This window comes from Thermobia domestica, chromosome 5, assembly GCF_964235325.1.
Source record: "Thermobia domestica chromosome 5, izTheDome1.hap1.1, whole genome shotgun sequence".
In the NCBI taxonomy this organism is placed as follows: domain Eukaryota; kingdom Metazoa; phylum Arthropoda; class Insecta; order Zygentoma; family Lepismatidae; genus Thermobia; species Thermobia domestica.
This window is the reverse complement of record NC_137458.1, coordinates 216151764-216169040: the sequence shown is the minus strand read 5'-3', so window position 1 is coordinate 216169040 and position 17277 is coordinate 216151764. Positions and strand designations below refer to the sequence as shown.

Here is a 17277-nt window from a genome sequence, read left to right as displayed (position 1 = left end):
CAGGTCTATTATGGCCTCGGGTGTCTTCAATTGGGCGTCGTTGGGGCCACTAGTCCAGGTAAGAGAATTCCTGTTTGCTAACCGGTATGTGGATAGCCTGAGGGACTATATACATCTATTTATGACCATAATTCATGTCAATGGGACGGGAATTTTAGAGCAAGACAACTGTCCAGTCCACAGAATCCGGGCAACCGCAGAGTGATTTTAGGATCATTGTAACGACCTCCGGTTACTGCAATGGCAGCCTGCAATCCCGTTTTGGACCCGACGGAACATTAGTGGGATATTATGGAAGAAACTGTACGGAGCAGATAGTCTTCACCAATGAACATGGACCAGCTGTGGGCCGCTAGTAGACGCATGGCTTACAATACCTACAGACGACGTCTAGAAGCTGGTGGAGTCAATACCTGTGTCGCTGCATATATATATATAAAAATTAGGTTCAAAAGTGGCCTTTTTTTCTGATTCATTCTATCAAGATATTGCAGATTTTACCTTGTTTCGGGGTTACTTGAAATCGAACTTGCGACGTATGACTTATGATGAACCTTATTTTCGACTAGAATAGAATGTGGATCGTTTAGAATGGAGTTTAGTGTCCCTCTCTTTACATAAACGCGGCAATATAAGGAATGGATCTATACAAGGATGGACTGGCTCAATGAAAAGGGAAGTGGTACATATAGAAATATATATATATTGGAAGGGGGCAATATCAATTGGAATATTGTCACTTGCAGATGTCTGTTGCTATAGGAATCTCATATTATGTCTATAACCAATATGATATTAACTGCAACATGTACAAATTGAAATACAGGTGTTCCAAACAAAAGTGCTTCGAGTTCGATACAGAAGAAACAGCGGCGCCTCGGTCGGTAATATAGCTACGACTTCAGGTTAGCGACCCTACACGTTGCTTGAAAAATTAGTACCAACAAAGATTCACAAGATGCTTAATTTGTTTTGTGTATTAATCCAGAAAAATAATGTAAGAATTCATGGAAATTTATTCCCTTTATTTTCTTTATTAAATATAATTTAGGGACGGCATATAGGGAAGGGCACACCGGGTATTTTCTTGGTTATCCAGAAGGACGATCCATTCTTGGGTCTACAACCTACTATGAGATTCGACAACATGAGTTATGAGCGAAGATCAAACGTATATCTCCAATAATGAATAAGGAAACGCTTTTCAGTTACTTTAGTTCGAGAATGTTTAATTTCTTTAACGTTGGCATTATGCTTTTGGGCTAAAGGACAGGTGAATAATGATTAATGAAAAATGAATAATTATGAAAGAATTAGTTAGGGATGCGCACGAGACAAGATTTGAGACTGTCTCGTCTCGAAAATATGCTGCAAAAGTGATGTCTCGACTCGAAAAATATATATTTTTCTATTGGAAGAGCTGTGTCTCGACTCGAATTTTGTCAGGAAAATTCTGTCTCGACTCGACTCGAACGCATCCCTAGAATTAGTAGAATAAGAATATAAGAGGAAACTGGATTATCTCGAGAAAGGAGAACATTTTGTCCACCACAAAGTCGCATTGTCTGGGACCGGATGAAGGGTTATGTCATTCTACTAAGAGTGAAGGTAAACTGGTAAAGTGCTCAATTCTGATATGTGGGGACCCTGGTTCGATTCCAACTCTTGATAAGTGGGCTTTGTGATGGATAAATACTGTTTGTAGGGATGCGCACGAGTCGAGACACACTTTGTAAAATTCGAGACAAGTCGAGACAAACGTATTTCTCGACTTGAATTTTCGAGTCGAGACACGAGAGTCGAGTCGAGACTGCTCGTAAAAATCTCGACTCGACTCGAATGTCTCGAAAATCTTTCTATAATTTTAAATATTATTTTGAAGAAAGTATTTACTCAGAATTAGCCTTGAACTTAATTCAAGTGAGCATCCATGCATAGACGTAACTTAGTGGGGGCAAGGGGGGCAACTGCTCCCCCACATTTCTGAGAGTTATTAGGACAGTTATCTAGTGTTATCTATGAACTGAGCCAGAGCCGTAGCTAGAGATTTCAGCGCCCGGTGCGAAGTAAAATTCGGCACTCCCGTACACTTACCACACAAAGCTTTTCCTTCCTCTTTATATATATATATATATATATATATATATATATATATATATATATATATATAAGAGAAGCAGCTTTTGTTAATGTACTATGTTGATTGTTTTTATCAAGCTGCTTTGATCATTGCAACAGCCAAAACCGATCATTATATTCTTTTACAAATAACAGCTGTATTCAAGAGGCGTATTTTGAACTTTTTAAAAACTTGACAAAACTTTGGTTGGTATACCTGTACAGATCCATTTGGAGATCAGTTATGGAAATTTACAATACAACTATTTGTAACGTTTCATACTACTAAGAAATGAAATTTCAATACATTAGAAACTAAGTGCTTTTAAAATGTTCGAAATGGGTAACAGCATTAATTTCCAGTAATAATTGTAAACTTTTGTAATTTTATTCTGTATGTGACCACACAAATAGCATTTTAATTTCGATTCTTTTAATATCAGCAATTAAACGGGTTGCATTTGCTAATGCTACTACTCTTAATTTCTTTTACTACTCTTAAGGATTGGTGGTGTGATATCATTGTTTAAAATGTACATGCCCCAACAAAAGATAAGATTGACGATATAAGACACTTTTTAAGAAGAAGTATCACGGGTATTCGACCAAGTCCCGCGATACCATATAAAAATTCTATTTGAGGATTTCAATATGAAGGTAGAGCGACAGGATATTTTCAACAGGAGTTATAGGGAAAGAAAATCTGCATAAGGAAAGTAATGACAACAGCGTTAGTTTCGTGAACTTTGGAACATCCAAACACCTAATCGTGAAGAGTACAACATTCCTACATCGCGACGTTCATAAATACACATGGAGCTCGCCAGATTGAAGAACACACAATCAAATTGATCACGTTTTAGTAGATAGAAGAAGACAGTCTAGCATAATTGATGTTTGCTCTTTCAGAGGACCAGACTGCGACAGAAACAGAAGAAATTGCAGAAACCATCCCACGAGCATTGAATGGTAGTGTACTTCTTCAAGTGTGAGACAGCAGCTGAATATTACAGGCGCGAAGTGTATTATTTTGTTATTGACATCCTTGTGGCAGATATTAGCAATAAAAGTTCAAAGAAAATGATATGCAGGTTCTTCATTCCCTCCCCGACATGTTGAATCAACACAAGCCATCAGCAGAAAGTATTACAACTGTTAGTAACACCTACAAAATCCACAAAGTTGAGCTGACCTCAAAGTTCACAGCTTTCTCCAATTTGCATGCAGAGAGATAGACTGAAAATGATTTTTCATCGCTTCTAAATTTGCTTTAAAAATTGAACCTTTACGAATGCTTTCCAAACTTGAACCAAGTTTATAAGACTTTTCTAACCGTGCCTGTCAGCTCCGCAACCAGTGAACGTTCCTTTTCGTGCCTGAGACGGCCAAAAAGATACGTTCGTAGCACTAGGGTCAAGAAAAATTTCGTAGTTTAGCTGTGTTGTGCATAGAAAGGTCTTACGACATTAACGTTTCCCAGATTATCGACAAATTTGATTCAAAAGCAACCTTAGGAGAAAGTCGGCTGCAGCTCTATTAACAGTTCAAGTCCAGTTTCCATATCATTACATTTAGCGGTAAATGAAATATTAACTTATTAAATCAAAATTATAAATGTGATATTTACTGACTACTGTTTGAATTTCCTAATATTGTGATTTACTTGTTTTATTGATAAGCAGTATTTCTTTCAGAGGATGAGGCGGGGCTTCCCCCTCTATACACACACAGTCAAGTGCAAAATACCCTCCAGGCAAATTTTCAGAGAAAATCAGGATATCAAGAAGAATACGCGACAAAACGTACCACCGACAAAACGTACCACTTACCCTGAGGGCTGCTTGTGAAGGGTTTTCTTAAAACACTTTAAATAATGACAAGCGACAAAACGTACCACTTGCCTGGAGGGCTACTTGCAAAGAGTCTTCCAATCAGCCATCAAATAATGTCAGGCGACAAAACGTACCACTTGATAGGACGGTATATAAGTATATATATATCGGCCAAATAAGGTTTCAAGTTGAACAGATTGGTGGTGAGAAAAGTACCGATGTAAGACCAAAACTAAGAAAGACTAAGGGATGCAAGACCAAGACCATGCCTGCAAGATTCTCCCAACACCAAGACCACACCTGCAAGATTCTCGCCAGACCAAGACCAGCAAGAATCTTGCATATGCAATATTTGAATATTTGCTGATTTCCATCACACACTATCCAGGCTTTGGACCAGAGACGGATAGACATTATTAGAGGGGCGCGGGCGCTTTCTCCCACAAGGGACACCAGAATCTCAATGTCACAAATCAATTGCAGTTTTCTTTCTACAGTAAGTCAATAGTATTAACAATTGACAATTAAAATCTGATATTCTTTCATCAGTATATTATTCTGAATTGTTCAAAATGTTATATGAAGCTCAAGGAGAACGTATACTATATTACAAAATTAGCAGATGTTTTAGTGTACTAGTTTTTGATGCTACTGTATCTATCACTTTTGCATTCGAAATATTTTTTTATAAATCTTTTTCAATAGACATCAACATAAATGTTTTCAAATGTTTTTCAGACATGGTACTCGTTAATCTATTTTAAAAGTATTTCAGTTTATTTAAGTTTTGAAAAATTTCTTTTACATGTTACCTGAGTTACGGGCATAGTCAATAAAAATTTGTATGCTGGAAACCTGGATAAGTATTACTGTAAAATTTACAATTCTGCAAAATTAAAAAGCAGCACATTGGACAATTTTGAAACACGTTTTCCATTCGCTTTCCTTGTAAACAAATGTATTTTATCCTAATTCTGGATCACTTGCACCATCAGGACAGTCATTTTTTCTCGGTTGTGCTCGTCATCAAGACTGACTTTCAAGGATATCCACGTCCTTCAAAAGTCCAAGAGAATACATTTATATTATCCTTGGAAACTTCTTTACTGAAGTTTTTCAGAAAATATGTAAGTTTATCGAAATGCACGTCTGGAAGTTCTGTTACTTGGTTGAGGTGTCTAGGGTCCAAATAATCAATAAAGTACATTGCTTCTTGAATCTTGAAGAAATACTCGAAACTACCATGTCCAATATTGTGTTGAATGCTTCGATGCAGTACCTGGTCATTGGATAGAAGCAGCTTCATATTCATATTCACAGGAAAATCTTTGTCCATCTCTGAAGGCGAATTGTCGACAGGTCAATAGAAAAAAAAAGAAAGAAATCACGTTCTAAGTCTTCAAATTGGTTATTGGCCCATTCCGCAAAGCTTAATGCTGCATTCTTAACGGATTCAAAATCATCTCTCTACTCTTTCACTTGGAACAGAGTAGTCTGCAGCATCCGATAGGACTACACTAGCAGCACCCTCTATTTGGAGATATTTTGACAGAGAGGTCGTCACTTGAAATATCTTAAGGAACATTTGTGCTGTCCGAGTTGTTTTGAACTTGAGAATATCTTTTATATATCCTTTCGCTTTACACCTAGCTTTTGGTTTGATATTTTCTGTAGAAGCAATTTTCTTAATTATTATGGTCAACTCTATATACAAAGCACTTTCTGGGTTCGAAAAATGACCAAACTTTTTTCTGAAAAACAGTGTGTTTTCTACCATCTTGTTTCCGCAATAACTGTAAGACGCCTTTGTTAACATTTGATCTTCCAAATGTCCATTCGCTGATAAGACTCACGCATAAATATCGTACATTCATTCAGCAGAACAATGCCACAGAATCAATGCAATTTTTTGTCAGATCACATATGACATGATTGAGTATATGAGCGTAACACCACACGTATAATTGAGTTTCTTAGTGGTTAAGCGGTTAGCGTATGCGCCTTTGTCGTGGGAGACCTGGGTTCGATTCCTGGCGGGAGCTCATGTGCTTCGGATTTCCCGTAAATCAGTATGTCCCGTCTCATATAGCCTCGCTGCTAAAAGGGCCGTTAAACTCAAAATCAACTGAATCACACGTGTAACTGATCATAGGTGAATTGAAAAAATCCGAATATTGTCCTTGCGTGTTACTTGAGCCATCGGTTGAATTTCCAATACACTTCTTAATATCAAGGTTCAACTTCCTGCAGAATTTCCAGCAGTAAACCGCAAGGACACTGGCCTGTGGTAGATATGCATTTTACAATGACAGCAATACTTTGTTTAACAACCATTTTAACAACATACCGTAAAACAACAGAGCACTGGCCTGAAACTACTATATCTTGAGTAGTGTCTAATAGGACAGAAAATATTGAAGCTTGAGAGACTTCTTTCGAAATATCTTCTCTGATAAGTGTATTGATAGCATTCAAAACAAAATTCACCGTGTTTAGTAAAAGTTATGCGACCACTATCCTGCTTACTTCCTCGTATATGACTCTTCTCGGTGACCTTATCTAAATTACTTTTAAGCGGAAGATCAAATTTGCTTAAGAAAGGAATAATATGCAAAAAGTTTCCATGATCTATAGCTGTCTCTTTCAGTTTATAGGCTGCTACACTTCCTCTGTAAATGAGCCCTCTTTTACCAATGAGTTTCTGCACTTTGACAACTCGATACATTACCTGTCTGTTCTTCTCAATCTTATACTGCCGTTGTTTTACCTGTTCATGAGGAAGTAGTTTCTTAACATTATGTTCTCTTTTGTTACATATGTAAGCACCCACATTGGTCTAATGTATTTTGGAAGACTCGTGTTCTCTTACTCGCTGATAAATGTGTTTAATGTTACGTTTGCCACGTACAGAACCTTTAAGAGAAGTTTGTTCGATCTGGAGAATAATCTGTGAACACGCTGAAAAAAAAAAAAAAAAAGCTTGAAGTGGTACGTTTTGTCGCGGATTAAATATCCGAAATGTTTTAAATAGTCCAAGACAGGTTGTAATTTATATAAGTGGTACGTTTTGTCGTAGAATAAATATCAGAAATGATTTAATTAATCCATGACAGGTTGTCATTTATGACAGGTCGTCAAAAGTGGTACGTTTTGTCGCGAAAATTCAAGTGGTACGTTTTGTCGCTGGTACGTTTTGTCGGGACACCATCAAGAAACATACGTTTAACTATAATTCCCCTCTTTACTTTTATAATACCCTTTTTGGAGATTTTTTTCTGAAAGAAACACTATTAATGAGCTGGGGCAAACGAATATGTGGATATTGTACTGATAGGTTGTTCCAGGTAATTCCTTAACAACATTTAAGGCTCAGGTCAATATGAGGGATTGGGCAAAGTTCAGGGAAAGATTGGCTAAGCAGGGCTTAAAATGGGCCGGAACGCAGCAGTTCTGCATTCCAGTAAGTCAGTGTGGTGTCCGAATTCAGTTTCTGTGCTGTACTTGTCTCCTTCCAAATTTGTATCTTTTCAGTTTATTATTGTCATAGTTTAAGCAGACTAATAACCTATTAAAGCACGATAAAGAACTAATCTAGAACTTTTCATTCTGCGTCATTGTGATCTGCGAAATTATTCTAGGGAAAGGCGTTCCGGCTATTGACTAAAACAATTTTTAGCACAGAGGTAAAGACTTAATTTTAGGTCTCATCCGCAAAAGCATGTAAAGTTAGGCTGGATATCTGCCTGGGTAGTACTTATATCATTCCCACACTGCAACTACACAATGATGATCCAAAATCAGAGAGGGTTTCTCGAAACTATGGTGCTAAATATTTGGTTAAAACCTTAGAAGCAAATGTATGGTTGGTTTCAAAAAGTGTCAATTTAAGGTCGAAGACTACCTGCCCATGTGGAAATTTGTGAATATATTTTTGGCCAAACAAAGAAAAATTTACACGTGCATAGGTGAGCAATGTATATTATTATACTTCTAATTACAGCTTATGAATCTTACAGTCAATAAATAAAACTTGTTGTCTCTTAATAATGAAAGAAAAGAAGAATCGCAGTTCACGCTCATGCCATGTAGCTGCCACCGCAAATTCAAACTTTATAATCGATTTTTATACCAAAGGCAATAATTTGAAATATGTTGCTGCTTCCAATCTAAAGTAGGAATTAAAATCTACGCCTGGTTGAATTCACTTCTTATGATCAGTTGTTAATGTATAATGCCCTTTCTTCAACTTGCATAGGGAGAGAGCATATGCAACTCAAAGAAGCATGAAGAGATGTATGCTTGGAATAACCCGGAGAGATAGAAAAAGAAATACATGGATCAGGAATATGACAGGAGTGACCGATATCGTCGCGAAAATAAAAGGACTCAAGTGTCAGGGAGCTGGTCATATTGCAAGAAGAACTGACGATAGATGGACAAAAGCAATCCTTGACTGGATCCTAAGGGAACGAAAAGGATCCAGAAAACGTTGTAATACAATACGGTGTGACGAAATTAGGAAGCAGTGTGGAGTAAGGTGGAAACGAACTGCCGAAAATAGATACGTGTGAAAAAGAATTGGAGAGACCATTGTCCAGGAGTGGGGAGAGACCTTTATGTGTGTGTGTGTGTTTGTGCACGAATACTTTGCCTCCTTCCCAACCATATGGGCCAAGGTTACGCTTATGCATGCATGTGTCTAGTGGAGCTCGAGTAAAGCACCATGACGGCCGAGGCGTATCGCACACTGGTTGCAGACTACGTATACCCCTTCATGACGACCGTTTCCCAACGGTAGTGGCATTTTTCGACAAGATAATGCACCATGTCACAAGGCCAGGAGTGTCATAGAGTGGTTCGAGGAACACAGGGACGAGTTCCAAGTGATGTGTTGGCCCCCAACTCGCCGAATCTGAACCCAATCGAACACATCTGCGATGTGATTGAACGTGACGTCAGAGCGCATCGCCCCCTCCCTGGAATCTACGGGAATTATGTGACCTGTGTGTGCACATGTGGTGCCAACTCTCTCCAGTGACCTACAAAGGATCATTACGTCCATGCCAAGAACATTCGCCTTTGTTATCCGTGCCAAAGGTGGACATACTGACAATTAGGTAGGTAGTCATAATGCTCTGGCTAATGTGTGCGTATTTCGAGTCGAGTCGAGATAGAAACATATTTTCGAGTGGAGACACGAGTCGAGAGAACATTTTCCCGAGACGAGTCGAGACAGGCTTAAATGTCGACTAGACTCGACTCGTGCGCATCCCTAACTATGTGCAGGGGCGCAAACCAGAGGGGTTCACCGGGTCCGGACACCCCCCCCCAAAAAAAACTTCCTAACTCAACATGCTTATGAACATTTTCTCAATAAAACTATACTTGTTTAACAAGGAAATGATTGAATAGCATGAAAACATTATCTTACACTTCATCTGTTCTGTTTCTCTTATAAAGTCAATCTAGTTCTATCATTTTTTTTCCTGAAAATATAGGTGGAAGTATTTTACAATTACTTATCGTTTTTTCGGGTGCTGAATAACACCAGTTCAATTCTACATAAACGTAGTGGCTTTGGATCCTCCTTTACCAAAGCTTAGATCCCTTCCAACAAAAATTTCTCTGTGCTAGCCTGACTATAGGGCCTATGCGTAGATTTACACGGGGTTCTCCCGTTTCTCCTCATTATTTCATTCAACCATTTTGTTCATCATTGTTATCAGTCTCCTTTAGTCTCGGTGCATAACATGGGGCGTTAAATTTAAAAAAAAGAAAAAGTGAGCCTTCTAGTCTAAAGTATTGTATATTTAATTTGAAAACGTTTAAACTTTTATTCCTATCTTCAAAAAATAAATCAATTCAAACCAGTAACAGTAAATAGTTTAAATCAAATTAATGTCTTTTTCATGACTATGAAATCGTAAGACCAGTAGTTATTGGCTAAATTTCCAATTGGACTTCCCTTATTTTTGTAACAAAGAAGACCAAGAAGTTAATTGTCGATACAATAAGCGTTAATAATAACTTTCTCTGATTAAGGTCAGTAGCTTGTGTTTATTTATTGTCTGCCCTGTTGTGGATTGAAGGAAATTATCACAAAATACACACAATCCGTTTTCCCTCTGCATACCTTCTTCTCTTCCCACTGCCCAATGGTAAAATGTCCAAGGGTACGCAGCTGATGTCGTCACTCACTCACTATCTTTACTAGTAGCGTTTTGACGACGAAAAAACTAACCAGTTCACTGAAGCAGCTCAGTGGTGGAGTGCTTTAAGGATTTCTGAGGATATACACCAACTGTTATTTTAGGTAGGTGTATTTCCTTATAGTCATTTTTCTTGTTTCAATCTTGTTCGATTACTAGACAATATGAATGAGCACAATAATTTTTCCAGCTCATATTAAAAGTAGGGCAGCATTTTCATAATTTTCTAAGATAAACGTATAATATCTATTAGGATATGATAGCTTTATATGGCTGAAATTGCAGTACGAGTTTTCTCAGTGTTAAGTAAGAATAGTAAACTATTAATTTTCGAACTACTTTGCAAAGTACGCGCTAAAGAGTTAAATATTAATCACCGTTTAGGACTTCTTTCCCGAAGCTTGTCGATGATTTTACTTTATTTTGTAGGCCTTTAACCCTCTTCCGATTGTTTGAGTTGATATTTAATTAGGATCACGTGAGTGAGACTTAATACGTTCGTGTGACCGCAGTGACTTAGTGTTTGACCGTTCACCTCTGGTGCAGGGGATCCTTGGTTCAACCCCAGCTCGCACCAAGTGAGCTTTGTGATGGACAAACACCGTGTGCGTAGGTTTTCTCGGGATTCTCCTGCTCCCTCACACTTTTTTTCATTCGGCAAAAGTGCACTTTGAACAGAACATCCATAGAAACCGATTCACAATAAATAGCAATACGAGGAATTACACTCTATTTTTTTTTTTTTTTTTTTTTAAGCAAAAGGGGTGCAAACTTCTCTAACCCTAAGCTAACCCAACCCAACCCTATTTATTCCTACCTTACCTTATGTGAACAATGCCATATCCTTCGACAAAATCACATGTTCTGATCAAAGTGCACTCTTACTCTTCATTCAAGCATTTCATTCATTTCTCATCATCACCGCCTCCTTTAGCATAGCCGGCATAACCATGTGATGTAATACTTATTTTTAATAATTCCGTTACTCCATACCATAACTCCTGAACGAAAGCGAATTTTATTTATCTATTTTGCTAGAGGGAGCTAGAGTGATTTTTTTTTTTTTTTTTTTTTTTTTGCCCGAGTTCTTTAATGGACTCTATTGGTTTAACATCATAACGGGTAAAGGCGACTTATGCTTGCCCTTACTCCACACAATGACTTAGGGAAAAGCGGAGTTTTGAGTTCTGTGTTCCGCAATATATAGTTAAAGCGGTTATCATGGCGAGTTCGTTACTGGTGTCAATCTGTTAACATTTTGACAGGTTACGATGACTTAGACCCTACGGTAATTATCATTACCCCAATTTTCTATTATTGAAACAAAGGTAATAGAAGTTACAGATCTCGCCGTTAGATGGCAGCATTCTCCAATGGTTGACATCTACCGATGAAATTGAAACTTTTTGTGTGATCCTCTTTACCGTCTACCAGAGCTTATTTTTCCTGAAGATAGGTTGGTATGAATTTACGCTGATAATACTTACGAATTAATCTAAGCCAGAATTTTTACAAATTTAGCAAGTGTTCTTTGATGGATCATAGAAAAGAAGAAAACACTATACACAATAATGATTGGATTTCAGCTTTCCCTCGTGGGAACTGTCAATACATGGGGGTGAAAAGTTATACAAGCGTAAGAGAGATTAAGATGATGAGACGGATGATAATGAAGGAATGCGGAAAGTTGGAGGAAACCCACCAAGAACCTCAACAAAACCCACGCGCGTGGTCTTTGTTCAATACAAAGCCCAATTAGCGGGAGCTGGAATCAAACCAGGGAACCGTTGCACCAAAAGTTTGTGCTTTAGCACTGAGACATCGCAGCCTCGATTTCCGGAACTAGTGTCATTAAATTAGAATTCATGTAACATTAAGTGTCTGTTTCTGTCTCTTTGTAAGTGTCTTTATTTCTGAATCCTGCTTCTTTGTGGTCAAATGGCTAATAACGTGAATTTTCTGAGGCGCGTGGTCCCGAATTCGATATTCAGTGGTGATATAAACTCAAGTGATGGTTCATGGATGATTTCATACATCCTTGATGATGAAAACGGCCAGTAAACATAAATTCCAGTCAATTAATATTATTGAATCTTTCAAAAAAAAAAGAAAAAAAAAGTTTAGGGTCCAATGTTGGCCTTCGTGTGGGGAAAGGTATTCCTTTCCTTTTTGTTCTTTTTCATTCCGAATCAGTCTGGGGCACGCTGGCTCAGTGGTAGAGTGCTTATCTCTGGTACATGCTGTCCCTGGTTCGATCTCCGGCTAAGTAAGTTTGTGATGGACAACACTGTGTCTGTAGGTTTTGTCGGGTAATCCCGTTTCCTCCCACATTTTCATTCCATCAATCCTTTCATCATTCAATGCCTTAATCATAGTCTTCCTGAGCCTAACAGGGCATAATAGTGGGACGTTGAACTGAAAGATTTCATTACAACATGATCATAGTATTAGATATTATAATATTCTGGATGCTCATTGTCTTTACGAGGAATGACAGAAGCGCAGACGAATATACCCCTTTCCTACCCTTAAAAAGAAAAAAAACCTTAATGCACAACCTTATCTTAACAAATATTTATCTGGTAAAGCTGAAGAAGTTTGAAAGATGTCTATTAGAATTATTCTGTGAACATGATTCCACTTTGTAATGTGGACAATCTTTCACTGCTGTAAGAGAAGAAATGTCAAATAAGTAATGGCATTTCATATTTTGCCAGGAGGTGGGAGAAGGGGGCACTGACATAAAAGTTTCACGATTTTATTACTATAGTAGTTTACAATTGATTAAAGAACATGGGTTTCTCAAACTTTGGTGGAACAATTGCCCCTGCCCTCCTCAAATGACACCCCTGCGTCAAATGACCAATATACTTTATAGAATGATGCTAAACAGCAGAACTCAGAAAGAAGTAGAGAGAGTTTGACTCAAAAAACTTGAATTATTAATTTATGTTTCTTTTTTTTCTTTCTGTATTGTTCTTCCTGTCTTTCAAGGCTTAGCTTTCAGTTTAACACGGTTAGAGAGTTCTTGTTAATTTTGACAATAGAATGAGTCTCTAATCATTAACGCTAAATTATTCTAGAATTCGTCAGTAGACTAACAGAAAAGGACCTGAAAACTACAGTAGCTTTAAATACGGATAAAATTGACTAGAAGGGAGCACGGTAGCTCAGTAATAGAACACTTGCCTCTGGTGCATGGATTCCTGGTTCGGTCCCCGTCCAAGTAAGTTTGTGGTGGAGAACATCATGTACACTCATGTCCAAAAATATTGTCGCATGTCTATAAATATGTTGTTGAAGGAATATAATTTGATAACGAATTCGCCCGGTATTTCTTATAATGTATAATCGGCAAAGACAGGTACGTGGCAAACGTCATGTCAAAACAGCAGTAAATAAAAACAATGAAACGAAAATAAAACTTTCTTGTCCATTTAGCAACATTTTGTTTTACTCATTCTAATTTTCGTATTTATAATTCTTTTCCTATGAAATTTACCACAAATATACATTTCCCGATTATACACATAGTAGCAGTATTAAAAGTACCCTGCAAAATCATTATCAAATTATATTCTTACAAGAAGACAGTTATTGATATGCGACAATCATTTTTGACATGAGTGTACGTGGGTTTTCTCGGGCTACTCCTGTTTCCTCCCCTTTCTCATTCCACCAATTCTTTCATCATTCATCTGCCGTAATCGTTCCCATTAGCCTGAAGGGCATAATCATGGGATGTTAAACTAGAAGATTTTATTTCATAAATTGATTAGAAGTCAAGTTCTTTTTAGTTCTCAACTGTATCTCAACAGGTGGATAAGTGGAAAATACTTGCTAACTCTTAATGTGTTGGTCAATTTTGATGATAGCTTTATAGATTTATGTCGATATGTTTTCAAAAATAACAGACTATTTCAGTTCCAGTATTAACATTGCATTACATTCCTTTCACCAAGTACCGGATTCGATTCTCAAATAACGCATTACAGTATTTCGCCCTTCTCTTATAACTTTGGTGCTGAAAAGGGACACTAAACTTCAACAAACAACAATATTACGTTCCCTTTCAACATTGTGACTATATGAGACAGAATAATCGCTTAACGCGATATCCAAATCACATGAGTTTTCACCAGGAATGGGTGACATCATTTAATGTAGTCGTCTTATTTCATTAGTATAGTAAACTTCGGGATTTTGTGTATTCGAGAAAATAGGAAGTAGTCAGTGATTGTCTTTTTTTTTGGTAATTACCTTAATTATACATTCATTCTCTTTCATTTAAATTTCCTTAGTCTAAAAGGCATAACTGCAGACGTTCCATTTAAGTTTCATTTAACTTTTGGATTTACAATTACTTATCAATTTATTGAAAATAATTGTAATTTCGAGTCTTCCTCGGTTGTCTAGTGACTAACGTGTGCGCCTTCAGTGTATGTGGTCCCAGGTTCGATTCAGTCATTCACTTTCATTATCCAATCGTCTCTTTTAGCCTAAAGAGCATAATTGTAAGTAAAAGAAATCTGGTTTCAAAAACACGTCAGATGCCTGAATTAGCAATGGACAAGCGGCAATTGTTAGGGCAAACTCCGTACTACGTGAGGAGCAGTAGAATGGTAGTGTGCAGTGAACTTAGCAGACTGTGATAGTGTAGAATGGGAAACCTCTATGATTTCCAAAGAGTGCATATTGTTGTTGGCTCTTGGTTATGTGGAGATAGGTATGTTTGGTATGTCGTGAGATACAATGTCCAAAGTAATGGCGGTCTGCAGAAATCACGGCAAAATTACATCGTCGAAGACGAACATTGGTCGGGAGAAAAGCTTCTGTGATAGGTGCCGTCCAATATTAATGCGGATTGTCACTCAGAACCGTCGTGCAAGTGACAGAGGAGCTCAAACAACATCCTCCCGGGCCTGTGTTGACAATTACAGTCCGACGCGATTTACATGATATGAACACAGGGGTCAGGTTTCACGGGCGAAACCGCTGATAAGGCACTATAATGCTTTAGTACGATGCCAATGGTGCCGCGAACATGTAACATAAACCGCTGATGACTGAAAAGTGTCATTTGGTTGGATGAGTCATCGTTCATTACTCCAAACAAGGGACTGTGTTTATATGTATAGCGGATGCGTATGATCCGCAGTGTCTGTTTCCAACAGCGAAATAGCAGCATGTCTGTGATGATGTAAGCTGCAATATCCTGGTTTTCAACGAGATCTATACTGAAAATTACTGGTCGCACCACTACCTATGGTAATGTGGCTATTTTTGAGGACCATATGCATTTTGTGGTCCGTAAGTTTTCGGATAGTGATGCCATATTCCTGGATAATTACGATATGAGATCATTCACACAGATGTTGTGGCGTGGTTTGAGGAACATCAGGATTAAGTTGAACCTCTATAGTTCGTTTTGGAGACACAAAGTCCGGCTCAGATTTCCACCGCGATTCTTTCGCACAAAACTGAGTGATGAACTGCACGCGGAATTAGGTAATATTCCACTTGCTGCCATTCATGACCTCTATAGCTCCATTGCACGTCACGTCGTAGCTATTCGGAGTGCGAAGGGTGGTCTAACGTCATATTAATCTGGTAGGTTACACTTCTTTTCAGATATTTCCACTATTCTGATAAAAGTCTGTATCTACCATGTCGAAGGCATGCTGACTCAGTGATAGAGCGCTTACCTCTGGTGCTTGGAGCCTCTGGTTTGACCCCTGGCCAAGTAAGTTTGTGGTGGGCAACATTGTGTCCATGGGTTTACTCGGGTACTTCTGTTTTCTCCCACATTCTAATTCCACCAATTCTTCCATTATAATTCACTTGCCTTACCCATAGTCTCCTTTAACCTAAAGGGCATAATCGCGAGATGTTACATTGAAAGCTCTCATTTCATTTCAATAGGTGCTCACAGATAACTCATAATGTTTTGTATTTTATTTTTATTTTTTTTTTTAAACAGATACAATAGGCTGGTGGCTTCCGAAAGTAGGAGCTTGCCTGAAATGTATAAAAGACCATGAAGGGGCACTGCCGAAATACAATGAACTGTGAAATTATTTTTAAATTGCAAATGCGTTAGGTTTATTATTATTATTATTATTATTATTATTATTATTATTATTATTATTATTATTATTATTATTATTATTTACCACGATTACCTAAACTTTATATTGAACAAAACTCAAAGTAAACAGTGAGATTTTCTTTTTACATTTCAAATGTTTTAGCAACGTTGGCCAAAGTAAAGACAGAAAATATTGAAATAATAATTCTTACAATCAACCTTCTAAAATATTTGAGAATATTCAAGGGAAGACTGAAAATGACTCAACTGTTTTGTAAATAAACAAACTCAATATTTATACCTTTTTTAAAAATTCGAAATACCGTCATCACGCTCAGTTATTTAAAGAAATAATTCTACAAAATTACACTGGCTTGTGAAAATAGTTTATAATTGTTCTTCTGTAATATTACCTCACATTCAACGACGTAACTAGGCTAGTTGTCGCCTGGGGCACGAACTCACCTTAGCGCCCTCCTTCCCCCAAACCAAAACGCTCTCGATTACACCTGATATTGACATCACACAGTAATTCTCCTATTTCATCTTTTCTTTAAATGGTAGAACTTGATATCAAAATTGCAAAATAGTTTAATTTTAGTACAAGATAAAACACCAAACTAATTAGTAGTTGGTTGCCAAATCATCTGAGAGTAGCATACTTGATATATTCTTATAGTCTTATCAGAAATACAAATCAGAATGTTTTTGGAATTATATCGGGATGTGCATATGTGTAAAATGAATCAACAATCTGATGCTTTAGAATAGGTTAAATAATTACGACAAACAGTCAAGCTCTTGTCTCGAGCATTTTATTCGGACATTTTGTATATCCCTTAAATCGATGTAAGTTAAATGAAAACACAAAAAAATTGGAACTAAAATTTAAGTTTGTAGGCTATTTTGGCTGCAAAGGTTTTTACAATGTTTTCAAAAGATAGCTTTTAAGCTAACTTCTGGTGTATGGATATAATCCTAAGGTTGTTCTGTTAAGTTTCTGAGGAACTCTATGATCCTTAGTTTGCTA

At 37.4% G+C, this 17277-nt stretch overlaps 1 protein-coding gene across 1 annotated transcript in view; it reads left to right on the top strand.

Moving 5' to 3' along the window:
* Positions 1-10108: 10108 nt before the first annotated feature.
* The window catches only part of LOC145686400 (uncharacterized), a 44332-nt gene continuing 37163 nt past the window's right edge, over positions 10109-17277 (top strand). Inside the window, exon 1 of the mRNA XM_081759684.1 lies at positions 10109-10263. The gene's annotated coding sequence lies outside the window, so the exon portion shown is untranslated. The remainder of the gene's footprint in view (positions 10264-17277) is intronic.